This window comes from Lygodium microphyllum, chromosome 26, assembly GCF_053477565.2.
Source record: "Lygodium microphyllum isolate KBCC chromosome 26, Lygodium_microphyllum_v1.1.10, whole genome shotgun sequence".
NCBI classification, from domain to species: Eukaryota; Viridiplantae; Streptophyta; class Polypodiopsida; order Schizaeales; family Lygodiaceae; genus Lygodium; species Lygodium microphyllum.
In genome coordinates this window covers 91,508,876-91,529,712 of record NC_141160.1, presented here as the reverse complement: position 1 = coordinate 91,529,712, position 20,837 = coordinate 91,508,876, and positions in this window count along the sequence as shown.

The window sequence follows — 20,837 nt, the reverse complement described above, 5'->3', positions numbered from 1 at the left end:
GAACCAAGGAGTTACACATAAATGAAGATGGATTGAGTTATAAGAAGAGGAAGTGTGTTAGCATTGTGTATATGTATTTATGTGTGCATCCAGGGACGCTTGGGAACATTTACTTGTGTGTAATGAGCATTGCATTCAGTTGGGGTCATCCTCTCCCTTATAAGTCAAGGTTTAATGTTTTTTCTCTTAATGAATTATGGAGAGAAATAATTCTTTCACTAAATCCCTTTCTAAGGTCTAAGATGACACAAGCTTTTGTGTGGAAGTCAATCTTAAGGTTGAGGCCCAAGGAAATTTAATGAACTCTCCTTATTTATGGCTTAAGGTGGTTGCATGGATCACAAGTTAAGAGTACAGTTTAAAAAGTTATTTTTCTTAAAATAGACATGGTGAATCTATTTTTAAAATATATTGTGATAGAAAGACTATTTCTAAACATGGCACACAAGGGTTATCGGAAACGGCGAGATCTACAACTTTCATGTTGGACGTTTTTTCATCCAAACAATGCACAGAGAGATATTCCAAAATTGGTGCTGCAAAGTAGGTCATGGAACAACCATGTCTTGCATGAAGATGAACCTTTCCAATCTTGGCACTCAAGTCTCTCTCCAAGAAGAGAAGTGGGAGGCTCTCCTTGGGTTTGGAAGAGGTGAAGGAAGCATCACTTTTCATGCATCCAAGAGGAGAAGAGAAGGAGCAAGTGTTGCGGAAGCTCTGCTGAAATCAAGTTCCAAGAGGAGAAGAGAAGGTGCAAGTGCTATGGAAGCTCTGCTGAAATCAAGCTCCAAGAGGAGATTCCTACACATCTTATGTAGGAGAGAAGGTGCAAGTGTTGCGGAAGCTCTGTTGAAATCAAGTTCCAAGAGGAGAAGAAAAGGTGCAAGTGCTACGGAAGCTCTGCTGAAATCAAGCTCCAAGAGGAGATCCCTACACATATTGTGTAGGAGAGAAGGTGCAAGTGCTGTGAAAGTTCTGTTGAAATCAAGCTCCAAGAGGAGAGCCCTACACATATTATGTAGGAGAGAAGGAGAAACTCAAGAAGGATCAAAAGGTGCCAACTTCCAAGTTGTGCAAGTGTTAGCCGATTGTATTTTGTGCACGGAATTGTGATCTTGTTTCCAAGATCTACAAGTTAAGAACTGGTTTATGTGTAATGGAGGAGCTTGCTCCTTGTCAATAATATAACTCCACAAGGGGGGGAGGGGGACTGGCCCATCTTCCAGTCCCTAGTGTGTTGTCAATCTCTCTATCTCTCTCTCTTTCTCTCTACATCTTTCTTTTCTCTCGTCTGTTCTCTCTTTGCGCCAGCATAATATTCACCATATATCTTTTAAGTATATAAGAAGGTCAAGCATATATCTCGGATCTTATAACATAACCCCTTTGCATCATTTTCCTATTTCACTAATACCTGCCATGGGTGAAAGTCTCTCCTATCAAACCTGTAAATTTGAGGTTTTACATCAACAATGGCCATGATAGGAAGGCCTTACTGATTGCATAGGGCAATGGCACTGTTTGATGCTTCAAAAGGTGAGCAATAAAAAGTGGAAGCAAATGAAATGATGTTTAAACAAATATATATCAGGCTGAAAGTGATTCAAGAGATGAAGTGGTCTATGTGTTTATAGCTTACACCTAGCGTTACAAAAGGAAGATAATGCTTTTCAAGCACTTTGTGAATGTGCTTAAGGGCTTAGAAACCTTTAGATTTTTGAATAACTAGCAAGCAAATGATGCTTTGGATTACTCTATGCTTATATGTTTGCATAGCTTTGATAATGGTATAGAGAAAATGATGAGATGTAGGTTTAGATGTTGACCATACATTTGAAACACATGCTTGTCCACTTGTGCTACTTTAATAGCTTCTTCCAAGTGCTACAAGCATTGATTTGAACAACAACCAATAGTTGCTCAATGTGCAAACACACTCTTTATGCTTAGAAGCACCACTCAACCAAGCTTATAAGATGCTCATTGAAGAAGGGTAATTGAAGCTTAAGTAAAATCGCCTCTGCTCCCTATTGCTTAAGAAAGACCTTCAAGAATGAGTCTTTAGACTTGCAATGGGATTATAAGATTGTTTCACGGTGATTAGAATCATTGATAGTGACACTCAGAGAGAAAGAACATAAAAAATCCAAGCTTTTATCTACTTGGCTATGGCTGCCATGAAGACGACACAACCCTTTTAAGTGGGGATAGCCCACTTGGGGGGCTAAAAATACCCTATGGAAGCTGCCAACATTGCACCTCCCATAGGTTGTGCTAGCTGATAAAATACACTCTTATTTGAAACTACATCGATTTGGGTATTTTTGCAATGCTAGGCTAGAGAATGCACAATGTGGTCTATTTAAGTGACATGCATGTGCACCATGAGGTGGAGAAGAAGTCTCCAAAAGAGACCATAAGCTGAAATGACCTCTTTTGCCCTCACCAAGTCCTCCACTAACAACTGGTCTAGTTTTGCTATGGAGGTTGAGACGTTAAGATGAAGAATGACACTTCCTTGTGCACTCAACTAAGATAGGATTAGGGGAAGCTTAATGGATTAGAGATGGCTCTCATACCATGTTGGAATATCAAAGTTACAGCATAGAGAAGTGTGCACAAGAGGGAGAAGAGAGCTCACATAGTATGAGAAGAAGATATTGCTTATTCAATTGCGCAAGAAGTACAACTGGTACACTCTCTCTTCTATATTGAGAGTGACCTTTGGCCATGTATATATAGCCTTTTTGGAGCTAGGGTTAGGGTTTCCCCTGTCCTCTAGTCCATTCACACCTCACATTCTCTCAAAGCACCCTTGCTTACACAGGGTTGCCATGCTACACTTCTAACACAAATGTGGACATCTTTTCTATAAGACTTTTAATATTGCAAGGATGGTATTTCTTTTTTGTTTTTTAGGTGCAGTCTATGCAATGACATTGAAAGACATGTGAGAGTCCATTGCCAATTCATAGAAGTTGATGAAAGAAAAGAAGGGGAGCTCTTGCTTACTCTTGATTCATAAATTTCATTATAATTCCATGTCATGGACTATTATTTCTTTCATTTCTCTCTTTACTATTTTGTTTGACTATCTCTTATTTCTTACTATCATGGTAATTAGATGTGTTTAATAAGACCCTCTTTCTACTATATTGATCTCTCTCTTCTCTCGTTACGCCTACTATCTCTTTTTTTCTCAGATTATGATTTCTTGACTACACTCATTTCATTTTCACCACTCTCTGTACCATCTTTCTTTTTTCTCAACTCTCTCTCTTTCTCTGTGTGTGTGTGTGTGTGTGTGTCTCAACTCCTCTCCCTACTCTCTACTATCCCTAAATTGCTTTCATTGTATCTATCTCTACTCTTAGCTCTCCCTCTCTTTCCTTCTCTAATCACGACTCTCTCTCTACTCCTTGGTTGTCTCTCTTTCAACTCCTCTCCACACACTATTGTTCGTAGACTACTTTTCTTAATTCTCTCTCTACCCTTCCCTTGCTTTCTCTTGTTTGCACTCTCCTTTTTTGCATTATCTCTATTTGTTTTCTTTCCACCTTTTATGTTTAAAGATTTAATGTAGGTGTCTATTTCCACATTATCAATTCTCTTTAGATGATTCCCATTTTTCTCAATTTGTTCTCTCCCTCCCTTTGCTCTAGGCTCTTTGTATCCTTGCTCTATCTCCTCTCTCTTCTCACGCACTTACACACACACATAGACACATACAATCTCTCTCTACAAGAAAACTTTAGAATGTGCCATTAACATGTATTTGCTTCATTTCAAAACTAAATTTACAAGGTCATTTAAGGCTAATCTTGTCGAGTAAATTAACATATTGAGGACTTTTATTTCCCAACTTCTAACTAATAATCATAATGTCAATCTCAATAAGTTATATCTATGTTATACTCTCTGCTCTCTACTCTAATCTCTAATGTCAATTTCTAATAAATAGAATGCCATTTTCTAATAAGCTCTCTATCTCCTACCTATAATCACTACTCAGTCTTTCTAATTTCATTTATCTATTCTCTAGTCTCTCCTTAGTCTCAATTTTGGTATGTGTAGTTTTCTTGATTATATGTTTTGCTTGGTGGTTTCGTTTCATAATTTCACAAGGGCACATGTGAAGTGTGAGTTGATCTAGCAAAATTTTGGTTTCCATATGACATACTCTTTTTAAAAGTTTTATGATAAATGTTTTAAACGCTTAGCATGGGTCCATTTAATCTAAGTAGTTATTCGATTATTTTAGATGGTTGCAAGGCCTATTGTTAAATGGAAGTATTATGGCCCTTCCTCCTCTCTTGGATGGGACTGGCTTGATCTTCACAGTGACGAGTATATGTTCTCCAAGAATGTATTGGAGTAGGGATTAAGACCATGGGAGTGTGAGGAGTGCCCATGGTGTTTGGAGCACCCATTAAATGATATACCCAAGCAAGAGATCGAGTTTTGGAAAATTGTACTTGAGTCCATGGAGAGTTTCCTATTTTGTTAAATAGAGGTGTTGCAATTGCTCATTGACAATTATGTTGCTTATTTATTAAAGGATTCAAAGAAGAGATGGGTCAACACAACGTGCCACAAGATACATTCCTCCAAGGTGATGTAGAGGAGGCTCCCAAGGCACACTAGAGGTGCTCGATGTAAAAAAGGACCTTGGAAAAGGATAAAGATTTCAAAACCAAAATTGTGTGAAAACTAAATGTGAGGTGATTTTTAAATCTTGGCAATAGGGACTTTTAAAATGTTTTTCAATGAAAGGAAATGCATGATATATTCAATTAGCAAGCAAATAGCCTATGCGCAATATCACACTAGAGATAGAAACAATCTAAGCTACTAGAGGGTGAGATTGAATCTATGGGTTGTGGTTAATTTGTATTGTTTCAATATGAAGTAATGTGATGTATGGTAGAAAATGGGGTAGGTATCATTAGCTTAGATAAAGAAGTGACAAAGGTAAAGAGAGTGTCAACATCCATCTCAACTAAGACAAAATCCATTCAAATATATGTCCTTGAGAATAAGGATTTATAATAGAGATAGTAATATATAACAATCACATTTAATAGTTTTCAATCGAATAACTCCATATGTTGTGCAAATAACATAGGTAACAGAAAATGCCAAAAAAGAGAGGGGGTCACATGACACAATGAGGCAGTGGTGTAGACTGTATCACATGTATGCTTTTTGATATCCTTAACATTTATGCCATATGACAAGTCTGCTAGACACCTTGAAAAGGGGAAAAAGGGTATTGTTAAGCTTCCTTGGAATATAGTAAAATATTAAGAATATCATGTTACTTTAATAATCCTAATAGGTATTCTTTTGTCTTATATAAAATTGTCTCTAAGAAAGGCTTCCAATATCAAACTATTGTCGATGCCTTATTGATCAACATAGGTGCATTAGACATTTTTGCCTTGGATGGGTGAAATAAGCTTGAAATAAGCTTCTCTCTCTATGTGTTTTTTTATGTATTTTGAGATCTTACAAAATGAAAAACTTGTTTGAGATGTCTCTTATCAACTTAATATATTGCACTTCATGGAGGGCAACATATATGACATATATTGTCATAAGAAGTTGCCCTCATTTGGGGTGGCATGTCTCCTATTTGTTGAATTTTCCACATCCTTGCTTGTTGCAAGGATGGAGGAGCAAGGTTGTCACAACTCTTATACTCTTGATGTGCACTTCAGTTGTTATACTAGAAGTCTAATATAAGATTAAACTAAATGTTTTGCCTCTCATATTTTAATGTCTTCAAGGTGTGCTTGAGTGGAATAAGTTTTCCATGAAGCTTGTGAAGGGAACTATAGATTTAGCCCATAGGTTCCTCATAGATGAAGGTTTTTTAGTGGCATTATGTCTGGCACAACACTTTGGCTTGTGCTAAAGTGTGCTTTAAGTGGAGGCTTGTAGCTCCATCATACATGGACATTGACATGCAATGGTTGTTACAAGCATCCAACCACCCAAGAGGAAGTAATGCTTAATGGTTGCAAAGCAACATCAATTGATCCCAAGCATGGCTAAAGTCAATCCATTTGAATGAAGTTTATACACCTTCCTAGGGAAGTGCAACATAATGCTAAGTGTTGAGGGGATCTCTCATCACAACATCTTGTGTGTGGGTGCTTTTAAAAAAATGGCAAGAGCTAGTGACAAGGTCATGCGGGAAAGAGTTAACAAACCTAACTCTCTTTTTGCAAGGAGAAGCAAGCAAGATGTAGCCTTAATATATAGAAATTTGGAAGCATGATAACATGGACTATTAGAAAATCCAAAACCTGAACAAGATTGCCTAGGGAACCAAAGGCAAAGGAACTCGTGAAGCAGTGTGCCCTGTAGAAGTATATGGAAAGATTTAAAGGCTGAGTGGATCATTCCAAGTTCACTAGCTTCTTAATGAGCTATGACCACACTACGCAGATAGGAAAAGTAACAATGAGGACAAGAGAAGGGCTCCACCAAGTAGAAGTACCTCTAAGAGAAAATGTGGTGTAAAGGGTAAATTTTACCAAAAAGGTTGGAAAAGATGATTGGACACTTTTTTGCCAAGTTGAGACTATCAAAACAAGAAGTAATAACTACTAATGGGGTGACTAATTGAGGTCATTCATGACCCCACTCTAAAGATCTACACAAGCTAATTCACATATTGTTCTCCGACATGAAGTACAACTCTACAATGAACATGATTCACCTAGGACTGTTGAGGGACTTGGTAATAGGAATATTAGAAAGAATGAATTTAATGTCTATATGAAGGACATCATCCATGCTGCAACAAAGACTCTAAGCTTGGAGGCTCAAGAAATTGAAAATTTAGAGGATATTCCACTTATAATTAAGAGAGTAGCAAGGAAAAGAGAAACTGAAAAGGCTACCATAGTGAGATTTAAAAGTATTCTAATGGCCATCATAGAGAAAACCATTAACACTCCCAAGAACTAAGAGAACTAGTCCTTGAAGAAGAAGAAAGAGCAACCACCTCATTATTACAAAAGGTAAACTCAACAATCAAAGGGTTGAAAATGTGGAAGAGGCATCCTTAAACCTTGCATCCATTGATGATGAAGATTTGCGGATGTAGAGGAAGCAAAAGTTGTTGAGATGGCAATCTCAACATGCGTGGACATTAATGATTGATTGCCTAGCTAGATCGGTCCACATGTCTACACTTAGCATGTCGATGGTCATTATGATTCTCACATTGCCACTAACGTATCACTTATTATATTTAGTTTGTTACACCTACCTACAATTCGCATAGTTATAGTGCTAGTCGATTAGTATAGTTAGTTATGCATTGTTTGACTTAGTAGGCCACTTTTCTTTATGTTGTATCTTATCTATACTTTGTGTACATTGTATTGTGAGAGGAAAAATAAGAAAAAAACCATCAAGAAAATGTTTTGGCTTCCATCTCTCTTCATGTGTTCTTAACTCGAGCTTCCTCCTGTGTATATGATGTGTGTTTGGTGCAACTCAAACAAGTCCCCCCACCACGTGATTCTTAACATGGTATCAAAGCGATGCAACAAAGAGAGGCTTGTTCTGAAGGCTAAAGGAAAGGAGAAGAAGCAAGGATTTGAGCAAGCAAGCAATATGTAAGAGGCTATTTTATTATTTCGCTCTTTCTCTTGGATAGTGCTTGTGGAGGCACCGGAAGCAAGGCATCAAAGTAAAAATCTCAGATTTTTGTGAGATTAGGTATACAAGTAGAGCACTATATATTTTGCATATAAGGCTTATTCGTAGTTTTTTGGTCATTTGAGGTCATTTCAGGCCCCATTATAGAGCTGCAAGGTCAGAGACAAAAGTTTCAGGGTATACTGCGATTTCAATTGTGTCGTGCATGCAAATTTCAAATTTGTAAGTTCTGAGTGTTTGCCAAGAAGAAAACATAAGTTTTATCTACAAATAGGTTGTAGATTACATGTAGCATTAAGCAATCATAGTAAAAAGGGCTGCTTGTTGTATTGTTGTGTACTTGTTGTGAAAGGTTGCAGAAGGCTTGCTTGCTGTTTTGTAACAATTTTGTAATAATGGTAGAGAAAAGTAGAAACTCCATCATTGAGAAGCTGGACAAGAACAACTACCAATCATGGAAGTTCCGTGTGACGAATTTTCTTATTAGAAAAGGTATTTACGAGTTTGTTTCAGGTGAAGAAAAGGAGCCATAGCTAAGTAACCTTGCCTCAATTGTAGATGAATTAAAGACGTGGAAAGAATGAAATACAAATGATAAAAAGGTGGTGCATTGGCTATTTTCACAATCATTGATAATACTATGTTGGGGCATATAAAAAATATAGAAACTTCACATGTAGCTTAAATAATGAGAACATATTTTTAGTAAATACAAAGGCACATAAGATTCAACTCAAGTAAGAGTTGAATACTTTGAAGAAAGAGAAAAAGTATGTCAATGAGTATGTTTTGAAGGTGAGGAGCATGGTAGATGCTTTGGCATCGATTGATGCAATGCATGATGATGATGGTTTGGTTTTATCTACTTTAGGTGGCCTTAATAATGAGAAGGTTTATAAATCATTTGTCACTTCTATGTATATAAAAAAGCCATTTCTAGATTTTGATGAGTTGATCTCTCTCATGATCATTAAAGAGATCAATATGCAGGGTGAATCATTTGAAAGAAGTGGTGAATAGGTCCAAGCATTTTACTCAAGTTCAAGAAGGGGACGTGGCAGATTCTCTTCGAGAGGCCATGGTATGGGGCGAGGTTCTAGAGGAAGAGGTGAATAGTAGAACTGAGGTTTTGGAAATTCTAGTATTGTTTGCCATTATTATGGCAAAACAGGTCATATTGTAGCCCATTGCTATGCTAAGAAAGATGATATGTGTAGTGGTAAATTGTAGCAAGAAAACTATGTGTTGTCTTTATGATAGAATAAAGACAAAAACGATCGTCTATTTGTTATACATCATATGATGAACACTGTTATAGGAAAGGGGACACATGATGATGTATGGTATGTTGATTCAGGTGCATCTAATCATATGACCAATCATGCTGAAGTTTGGATGCTAGACTAGGGTGATTTTGTTCATGTGTTGATGGTGTTCATGAGAGTGCTTAGTTGTGCGTTGTTTCAACTAGCACATAATGACTCCATCCACCAAATCATTGATACATTCGACATTGATGAGCCCATGATCTAAAAATATTGTCACATTATGGTTGACATTCTAGCCACCAAGCTCAGATCTACCTACATCTCCATTCCATTTGGGAATGCCTCAAAAACATCATTGTTGACTTTCAGACTATGACATTACTACCAAATGTGTGTGGTGAAATTTATGTCATGCACATTAAGCTTGCTCATAACCTTGCATTGATGACATTCGAGAATCGGTACTAGTGCAAGTATCACTTTCACTCCATGCTTACGTGTGGCAATGTGTGGTGCATAAAAATGCATTTGAGATATTTGTATTGTTGCTCTAGTGATGATGCACATTAGAAGGTTTCTTTACTCTAGATGAGCTTTAGGCACAAGCTCATACTTCAAGAACCAACTATCATCCTTCAAGGAATGAGGTTACTTTTTAGGCCACTTTCCTTTATGTTGTATCTTATCTAAACTTTGTGTACATTGTATTGTGAGAGGATGAAAAAGAAAAAAACCAACAAGAAAACATTTTGGCCTCCATCTCTCTTCTTGTGTTCTTGAGTGAGCTTCCTCTTGTGTGTATAGTGTGTGTTTGGTGCAGTAGCTCAAGCAACTCCCCACACCACATGATTCTTAACAAAAGCACCGACAAAACTATGGAACAAATTAGAAAGAACTCTTGCATCACATATTGAAGCCAATAATAAGAAAAGGCTGTGCATAACCACTAAATAGAACCAACCAATAGGAAGTGAGATCCGCCAACCTATGGAGCCCAATAAAAGAACCATATAGTTGCAAATATAAAAGAGAATAGAATAAGATAATAAGAGCTCAGGAGACCCAGAGGGATGAGTTAGAAGCCATAAAAATTAGAACACTAAAAAGGCCAAATTAGGAGAGATCCCACCAAGAGAAAAACAAGGGAAATAAAAGATTAAGACCACTACCAAGGACATGAAAAATAAGGATTCTTCCAAGAAGAATATAGAGATAGAGAAGATAGCTTCACAAGATGTCAATATAGTAGAAAGAGAAAAAGATGAATCTAGGAAAGCAAAAGAAGAATGACATGCTAGACTCTAAGAAAAAGAGGAAAAACACAAAAAGAAAGAAGAGGATGACTTGAATTTAGCCTTTTTTTTTTGGAGTAAAACATGATATACTTGGAGCATCAATTGAATAAGCAAGTCGAATAAATAGAGAATTCAGGGAAAGACATGGTGCTAGAGAAACATGAAAAATAAAGAATATTGCACCTAGAAGGAAAACTGGAAGGAGAAACTTGGTCACGATTAGCTAAAAAAAAGAAATAGCTAGCCTAATAATTGATAATGAAGAGCTACAAGAGGCCAAGAGGTAATAGAACCTAACACTTGACACTCGAATAGAACATGAGCTTAGAGCAGGCAAAGAAGAAAATTGAGCACATTGATGACCATACCTTAGAGACCATTTACTGATTGGGAACCAAATTGCCATAAGTAGAATATGAAAGGAACTTGTCTAATGAAAGAGCCAAGGTTGTGGAGAAGCTAATGTAAATATCACAAAAATGTTTCACATGAATCCTTGTGAGGAAGATACGATTGAGAAGCTCAGGAGAAAGCTTCAAATAACAAGATAAGCTCCAAGGATCAACATGAAAACAATAATGTCCCAACCCGAGTACAATTTTCTAAGAGATGAATGTGTGTAATAGCTTAGGGATGAGGGGGTTTATAGGTGAGGAAATAAGAAAGGTGCAATTCATTACCCACCAGGGACATCGACCATTGTCACCCCCACTGATGGATGCAAATGAATGGGAAGCGATAAAGGGCCTAGAACTAGCCCTTGAGGAAGAGCTACCAATTGGAGGATCACTAGATGAACCCAGCTCTTTAAACTTAGGAATGTGTTGGGGGTAAAGATGGATGTGCCTATGTCGGCTATGTATTCACTACACTTACAATACCTGCACACCTGAATACTACACGTGGCGGGCACCCATCACTATCACTTTTGTCTTTAATATTTTAGTAACTAATGAATAAGGGAAGGCTAGTCACACATTGTGACTATTGGAGTTTCCACATGTTGAGTCTCTCTCTCTCTCTCTCTCTCTCTCTCTCTCTCTCTCTCTCTCTCTCTCTCTCTCTCCATTCTATAATGGTTGCCATTGCTTTAGCTCATTTGAGGTAGTCATTGCTTCTCACTTCTTCTCAGCTTCCATAAGCTTGTTCCAAGGATTGGAGAGGCTTGGTTGGATAGTCTATAGTACTTCCTAGTGGCCAACACCAATAGCAACACTAGCATTTGCATTTGCATCATTTGCTTGACCTGTTGTTATTTGCACCTATTTTTAGCATCATCTCCCTTAACATTTCCTATAGACATTCATAGCTCATCTCATCTAACACTTGAGCTTGGGCTCTACATGAGTCTTATTATCATTAGCACGAGTAGCCAGAGCTCCAGCTTGATTTATGTGGATTGGACTTGCTATCTGGCACCTTGTCATTGGTAGTTTGGTGCCTCTCCTACCTCCCATGTGGCACCTAGTACACTTAAATACTTGGCAAAGGCTTGACATCACTTCCCAACATTGGATATTTGTGTTTGGGCACCTATTTCAAGTGGGAGATCTCTATTATTGACTACCAATTACAACATACTTACTATATCCACCACATGGCAACTATATCTCTTATTGCTAGTGCTCATTGATGCTACTACATACATGTATTGATACTGAATCATTTGGGGATGTATCGAGATGTATGCTGGGTTGATTTGAGCTTGCATTGGCTTAGTTTTACTATGGCCAAGTTTATGCCTATTTTTATGGGAGGTCTTCAGATATGCCACAAACATGTATTAATATTCAGCATTGATGCTTGGACCCATATATGATTATGGTATGCTGTAGCACCTGGATTTGAGCAACATTTGATGTCTTTGAGATTTGGTTAGTTGTAGTGAGCTTTTGTTATTACTTGCTTATGAGAAATAAGATTTATTGGATGTATTGCTCTTGGATGTACAATTGATGTACTTGTGCTTCTTAGATGCTTCTCATCTAGATTTATTGAGCCCTATTATACTCTTGGACATTCAAGGTGTAGAGGGTGCATTATTGAATGAAGAAGTTAATAGAAAGAACATTGATGCTTCTTGTAGCTCTCATGATTTGAAAATTAGAGGTATTATTGCTAAAAGTAGTAATGACCACCATGGAAGAGACTCTCAGAAGTCTCGTTCTTAGTCATGTGGATAGTCTCATAGTAAGTCCCATGGTTGTAAGTCCGCATTGACTTATCATTATTGTGAGAAGCCATGACATATTTGGCCACAGTGCCATAAAATGCATGATAATAAGTACAAGAAAAATGAAAAGGGAAAAGTGCAGGAAAAGAATGATGATTGCAACATTATCTAAAGTAAGTCCAATGTTAAGATTGAAAAAATTAATGTAGTATAGAGTGATTCAAACAATAATTACATACTTGTAGCTTCCTCTCTTGATGTCTCGTATTTGACCGATGCCTATCTTGTTTATGCTCAATGTTGACTGATTGATTTAGGGGCTTCATTTTATGTTGCCCCTCATCGAGAGTGGTTCCACTCCTATCACAACATGATAGGATTTCTTAGATTGGGTAATGACTTGGCATTGGATATTGTTGGTATTGGAGATATATGGTTGCAATTTGCTTCACGTAGCATCTTTACTTTGCATGATGCATGCCGTGTTTGAGCTTTGACCAAAAGTTTTATTTCTGTTGGCCAATTGGATGATACAGGTTACTTTGTATATTTTGGTGATTCCTCTTGGAAGATTACCCTTGGGAATATTGTCCTTGCATAAGGAGCCAAGTTTATCACTCTTTATCCCTTACTTATATCTGGGTCTATAGATCATATTTTTGTAGTGATTACAATACCACATGTATGGCTATAGCATCATTGCCTTGGATGGATGTCATTAAAGGGAATGAAAATGCTTATCCATTTTCTATGTCTTCCACCCCACCCTTGACTATAAATAATTTGATTATTGCAATCGTTATCTTTAAGGCAGGCAGATACGTAATTTGCATAAGAAGTCTGACATTACATGCATGGGTAATTCTCTAGCTCTTGTTCATTATGGTGTTTGTGGACCTGTGCCCTATCCTCACTAGGTGGCATGAAGTATTTCATTACTTTTATTGATGATTATTCATATAAGGTTTGGACCTATCCCATAGAGCAAAAAAGAAGTCTTGGCTACATTTCGACATTGGCTTGCCCTCGTTGTGAGAACTAGTTTGGGTGTAGGTTGAAATTCCTATGATCTGACAATGGAAGTAAGCACGTATCTAAAGCCTTGCATTGGTTTTGTGATGAGAAGAGCATTAAGCATCAGTTGAGGGCCTGTATATTCCACTCGAGAATGATACGGCTGAATGTATGAACATGATGATTCAAGAGAGAATCTATAGCTAGATAGGCTTAATGCAACATTTCTGGGTTGAGGCAGTTACTATTGCTATACATTTGATTAAGAGACCCCATGCACCACTGTTGACTATCAGGTTGTTGTAGAGGAGGTATGGTTTAGAAAGCCTCCATCATATGCTCATTTGTGCATCTTTGATTGTGAGGATTTTTGCCATATTCCCAAGGACAAGCACAATAAGTTGGATGCTAAGTTAATGAAATACATATTTCTTAGTTATGGGGATGTAGGTGAGATGGGCTATCACTTTTGGGATCTGCAAGCTTGGAAGGTCATCCACATCCATGATGCTGTTTTCCATGAAGAGAAAATGCATAAGCAACTTGAGAAGGTAGTTGAGGTACACATGGTAATATTTCAAGAGGAGCCATCTACCCTTATATAACCAAGTAGACAGCTTGTAGAGATGATGCTCTAGTGGCCTTTGCCATGTTATTAGATAAGATGTATAGGCCCACAGCTTGCTTTGATATATTCTACTAGAGATAGACATCCTCTTAAGTGGTTTGCACCCTCCATGGATTATGTTATGGTGATAGATGTTGGTGAGCCTCTTACTTATGATGAGGCCATGTGCAGAGATGATACACACTCTTAGGAGAGGGCCATGTAGTTAGAGTATGACTCATTGTAGAAAAATGATATGTGGGATTTGGTTTCCTTGCCTAGTGGAAAGTGTACTTTGTTATGCAAGTGGCTGTACAACTTGAAGAGCACCCTTGGACGCCCAAGCCAACATATAAGGCTAGATTGATCACTAAGGATTTTAAGCAAGAGCATGGTATTGACTTTGATGAGGTCTTTTCTCCTGTAGGAAAGATGATGACCATATGCTTGGTACTGGATTTAGTTACTCAATTAGATCTAGGCCTGTATCAGATGGATGCAAATATGGCTTTTTTACATGGGGGCTTACAGGATGGTTTATATACAACAACCTAAGGACTTTGAGAAAAAAGTTAGGAAACACCTATGTGTAAATTGAGAAAGAGTCTTTACAGCCTTGAGCAGGCACCTAGGGAATGGTATCACAAGTTTCATGCTTTCATGCATTCACAGGGATATATGCATAGTGATATGGATTCGTGTTTATACAACAAGAAGGCTCATGATGGCAGCCTTACGATTTTTGTATTCTATGTGTATGATATATTAATAGATAGGAGCGCTTATGATGAGCTAGATGCCTTGAAAAGTAAGCTCAAGAAAAGCTTTGAGATGAAGAACATGGGATAAGCCTCACATAATCTTGGAATGCACATCATGCACGATTTCTCTAAGGGGATCCTTTACTTATTACAAAAGGAGTACATCTAGAAGGTCCTTGAGCGATATCATATACATGATATTAAGCCTATTGGGTATCCCTTACCCTCTCATGTGAAGATTAGATTGATTTTGCATAATTTGATGGGTGGAAAGCCGAGATGCCCAAGATCTCGTATGCATTCATAGTGGTGGATAGTTTGATATATGCCATGATAGCCATTGGTCCTTACATAGCATTTGTAGTGGGAGTTGTGGCATACTATATGACTACACTTAGCATGCACATTGGGATGTTGTGAAGTCTACGGCATTCCCTATTATTCTGTGTTCAAGACAACTAAATGAAGACCAAGAACTCTCTCCTTTCTTGCCAAGTCACAATGATGGAGCTTACTTTCCCTTTGCTTTCCCTTGAGTTTGTATGCTAGATCTCTCTCCACTTTTGTCCATGACTAATCTAGTCCATAGTAGCCTAGAATGTGCTGAAAAATGCATTGGTCCTCCCCTTCCTCACCTCATGACCATGAGGTACCTTAAGGGCATTGCAGATATGTGCATATGTTATGGTGGCAAGGATATGTCTTTCTCCACTTCTAACTTGGCCACAACCACCTTCTTTTCCTTCGTTGCTCTCTCTAGTTGGGAAAGGAGATCTTTAACATAATCATCCATAATCTGTAGATGATGTAGTGCTATAGGGATAGTCATTATGGATGCTTCTATCTTCTATCTCTTAGGATCTTGTTGTGATTCCGCATCTGTAGAGTAGTTGTTGGAACGGTCTCTTTGTTCCCATCACTGGGGTTCCTCCACTTGCATCTTGAGCTATCTCTTCATTGATCAAAAATTGCACCGAGGCCATAAGGTTACCGACATCTATTGTAATTTAAGTGCCTTGGGTGGGTGCAGAGACTGGGGTGGCGTAGAAGTTTGGGTTGTACTCCATGTGAGCATAATGGTCCATGTCGATGAGTCAGATACTTACGTGGGTGAGGTAAGTGAAGACATCCATTAGGAAGTCATTGGAGCTGATTCAATTGGCAATGTGTAACTCCTCCTCTATCAACATGCGATCTAAATAGGGGTGGGTCATGATGTGCTCTTCTAGGGGTCGGTTGCAAATGGTGGTCAATGCCCTATAGGAGGTTGGAGCTACATAAGGTGGGTCGTACTCCGAGGTTTTGATGGCATGTCTCTGCTTAGCATTGGTCATGATTTGGTAGCCCTCTAGCTCCCATTGAAGTTAGAGAGCATACCATTTTCATAGGAAAGAGGAGTCATTGTCAGCAAGTTGTTTCAACTCTTCAATTTCTTGGTCTGTGGTAGGGACTAGGCTCTTGTTATACGAGGTGATGAGATGTTGTTTGTGTGCTTGCTCACGAGAAATATTAGTGGAAATTAGCTCCTCAGTTGCTTGGGGAGCCTTAACGACGAACACGAATTCTGATTCTTCCCAAGAGCAAGGTAGTGCACTTGCTCTTGTCTAGTTGGTCATAGCATGATCGACTAGACTTAGCAAGTGTAGTAAATGTAGCATCCAAGCGTCAAAGGCAAGTAACCACATCATCACCCATATTTTCAACCAAGTCCTAGGCCAACGTAAGAATTGATCATCACTCATAAGAGGGTTTTAGGCCTAAGTGAGGTTGAGGTTTTGACTAGGCTAGATAGGTTTATAATTGAGGTTGTCGATTTTGGCTGCTTTTGAGGAAGTGGTGCAGTCAGTTGCACACTAGGCGAGGGTTGTGATGTAGATATTGTGTTGCTAGATGCTTGGGAGGCCTTGTGGGCACTATTAGCGCTAAGTTGAGGTGGTTTGGAGGCATCAAGTTGCAGTTTTGGTTAGTAGACTTGTTGAGGATTTGCAAGCGTAGTGGGTTTGGGCTCTATGGGCTTTGCAGCTTGAGTTATTCAGGATTTCAATTTTTGATCTATCATGCAGGCTTGTGTGGGCAAGATCGGGGGTTGCGCTTGAGTAGTGAGCTTGGTAGTCATGGCTTTGGGTACCCATATCTAGGTATTGCCCTCCTAATAGCCTTGTGCTTGCAATAAAGTCTTGAAGACCTAGCTCAGCTTGACCGTTCGATGATGTCTATGGTTTCTTCTTTGCCTTCTAGGTTTCGAGAGTGAATTCCTAGCCTTGCGAGGTCATGCTTGGTTGTTCTTGGCAGTGGTCCTTGATGTTTAGGTACCCATTTGAACTTGGGTTCATGGGCTTTGGCTTTCATCTCTGTAGTTTGTTGATGTTGAGGCTTGGTGAGTTGTGACAAGTCATGACCCCCCTCCGTAGACTTGGTGGTGGATTCCTCTATTGGTGGCTTTGAAGGCTTTGATGGAGCCGCGCTGCCCTTGCTGAAAGCTATCAATGTGAACATTGTTGATGGCAAGGTGATTGCAATGGGCTTGTTTTTTGAAGGCGTGTCCTATCAGTGATTCCTTACCGGCACCTTTTGTGTTTGGCAACACATAAAATATTATGGGTATGCTCTTAGACTCAATAGAGGCTGCGACTTTGCACTTTCCCAAAAGTGTGTATGATTGACCCCCAAAAGGGCTAAGTTTAGCGGTTGTGGATTGTAGTTGTTGATCGACGGATTTGAGCCCAATGATTGTGAGTTAAGATATTAACATCAGCTCATTCATCGATCAATGCATGGAAGGTATGTGCTCATTGGATGGTGATTGTTATGCAGAGGTAAGTAGGTTCTACTGCTTCTTCATCCTTATCTTCAATTTTTGTAATTGTGGCAACTCAGACCTTCACAAGGGACTCTAGCATGGGAGGTTCGTGTAGTGGATGTGTGGGAGGATAGTACTTCTTTATGTGGCTACCATTGTAGAAGTCTATGCCCTCTCCATCGAGGGTCTCGAGCTCCACATTGCCGATTTGGGCTGATGGTGAGAACTCAGAAACTCAGAAAGGCCCTAATCCTCTAAACTTCATTTTTTGCTTGTGGCCTTTCACGAAGTATAATAGCACAAGGTCACCTTGATCGAAGTCTCATTGCTTGACATGCTTGTCAAACTAGCTCTTACGTCGTGCCTTTTCACAAATCGGTGCATGGGTAGTTAGAAGTTGAGTCTCTGATATGCATTTTAACTCGAGTAGGCATTCTGTCCATGCCTCCTTCCCATCCCATCTCTCTTGAGTGGCTACTGTTAGGCTAGGGACAAAGAATTATATTGGTAAAATGGCATCAGTTCTGTAGGTCAACCTAAAGGGAGTCTATTTTATAGCTATTTTATAAGCTATTCGATACGTCATAAGGCTGCCATCAGCTTGTTGTCCCAGTCACTGTGCAAAGCAGAGACTACCTTGGTCAGGACGTTCACTAATATCTTATTTGTAGATTCTGCATGGCCGTTCACTTGAGGGTATAAGGCGAGGAGTTTTGATGTATAATCAGAAAGGTAGACAGCAGGTGAGCAATCACTTCATTGATGAAATGCATGCCTTGATCACTAACTAGTTCAATAGGGCAGTCGAATCATGAGATCACCTACTCCCATAGGGACTTAGTTGTGGCTCTAGCATTGTTCTTTCTAGTGGCTCATGATTTTGCCTACTTTGTGAGGTAGTCTGTGGCAACTATGATGTAGTTGGCCTGCGAATATTGTGTTGCGAGACTAATTGGCCCAATGAAGCCAATTTTCCATTTTTCAAAAGGCTGTCTTGCAATGATTGGGGTTAACTCCATCTTGTCCTTGCGAACAGGTACCTTGGTCCATTGGCATTCATCACACTGCTTTACAAATTGCACTGTATGTCTCGAAAAAGTATAGGCAACCATAGTTGAGACTGCAACATCTTGTGGGTTGTCGTGTCTCCGCTGAAGTGTCCTCCAACGATTTCGTTGTGTGCTTCTACAAGTACATCATGCATTTCATGCTCGCACACACACCTATGTAGCAAGTCATCCTGCCCTAACCTATAGAGTTGTCTTGCTATCAACTGATAGGGTTGCATCTTGAGCATAAGTCGCCTAAGTTGAGCCTTCTCGATGGGTCTTTCGAGTAGTCCGTGTTCAAGTACTTGGACTATGTCATCTGCCCAATATGGCATCAAGTCGACTCTAAACAAATCTTTCTTGCTAGTTAAGTTAAAGAGATGTGCATTTTGCAAATCGTCAGCGATACCCTGTCTAGTGGCTTCTCTTGTGGGTATGTGGGACAACATGTGGTCAGCCATGTAATGTTGTTTCCCCTTGTGCACAACCACATAGAAGTCGAATTCTAACAACAGAAGTAACCATCGAGCAATGCGTCTTGTAGCACAAGGTTTATTAACAAGATAGAGTAAGGCTTGATGGTCAACAAAGAAAGTGAAAGGTGTAGTCGACAGATAATGCTGAAATTTCTTCATAGTAAACACCATGGCTAAACCTTCTCTCTTCATCATGGAATAATTCATTTCGATGTTCGTGAGTTGTCTGCTAGCAAAACTCACTAGATAGTCTAGATTGTGTTCACCAAGCTGGCACAACACCACTCCCATGGCAAACTTTGAGGCGTCTATGTGGATGTTGAAGATTATGGTCTAGTCTGGGGCTTGTATTATTGGTGCGGTTGTCAGAGCCTTTTTCAACTCTTTGTATGCACATTGGCATTCCTTGGTCCATTCAAATATTATAAGGAGTTTGTAGAGTGGTCTAGCAATTAACACATAGTTCAACATGAATCACTGATAGTATCATGTATGCCCTAGGAAGCATTGAACTCCCTTGTAGTTGGTTTTGGTGGTGGAAGGTTGACAATAACCCTAACTTTCAAGAAGTCAATGGCAATGCTATTCTTGGACGCCATGTGCCCTAGGATGCATTCGTGCTTCGCCCACTAGAATTGGCACTTAAGGGGATTCAATGAGAGATGATACAGTCTGCATCATTCAAAGACTATGTGGAGTTTGTATAGGTGTTCTTTCCAACTCAAGTGAACACATAGGTCATCTACAAAGCATGTCCTTAAAGATGGTACACATGAGTTGTTGGAATGTGACTAGTGTATTTGTCAGCCCAAAGGGCATGACCATGTAGGCAAAGACACCCCACTTGGTAGCAAATGCATTCTTATGCTTGTCAGTAGGATGCACTTACACCTGATTGTAATCTGAGAAACCGTCCAAGAAAATGTAGGCTTCCTTGCTAGGCACTCTCTCGATCATATGCTTAGTGTGTATGGCAGTGGATAATTGTCTCTCTTCATTACAACGTTGACTTTCTTATAATTAATGCACACTCTGATTTTTTTATTCTTCTTGAGGATGATTACAATGAGCGAGACCCAATCCATGTGCTCAAATTCACAGATGAATCATGCTCTTAAGAGTTTGTTTATCTCTTCTTGATCGCATGAGCATGCTTGGGATTCATCAGATACGATTGCTACACCGGCGTTGCATCAGGTGTCATGGGGATGTTATGAGTCACTATACTCAGATCTGCTCCTTTTAGCTCGTTGAGTGACCAAGTGAAGACATCTATGTACTCTCATAGGAGAGCAATGAGACTTGCTTCTTTCTACATGCTTAAGTCATCGCGGTGATAAAGTCAGGTCGGGGCATCTCCCCTTCCTTAGCCAAATTAACCTCTTTCACTTTGGTAGGTCCTTCTAGAGGCTCACTTGCTTGCCCTTGTCATTTGGCTCCTAGCAAGACCACTACCCTATCACCTCCCTTGAACTTTGTGAATCATTTTGGTAGGTCTTGTGGTTTTTTCTGTTATATATCTTCCAACTCCCTAGACTGTCTCTTCCTTTGCTCTTTCAACCATCAGCGCCTTAGGTGACCGGTAGGTCTCCCTTGGTGTGTTTTGTATTAGGAGGCCAAGGTATTTAGGGGTCGCTCTTTGAGCTCACTTCTGATTCAAAATCAAACTCTCCATCGTTGCTAGAAGAGGGAGTCTCTCCTAGTAGTCATGGCTTGA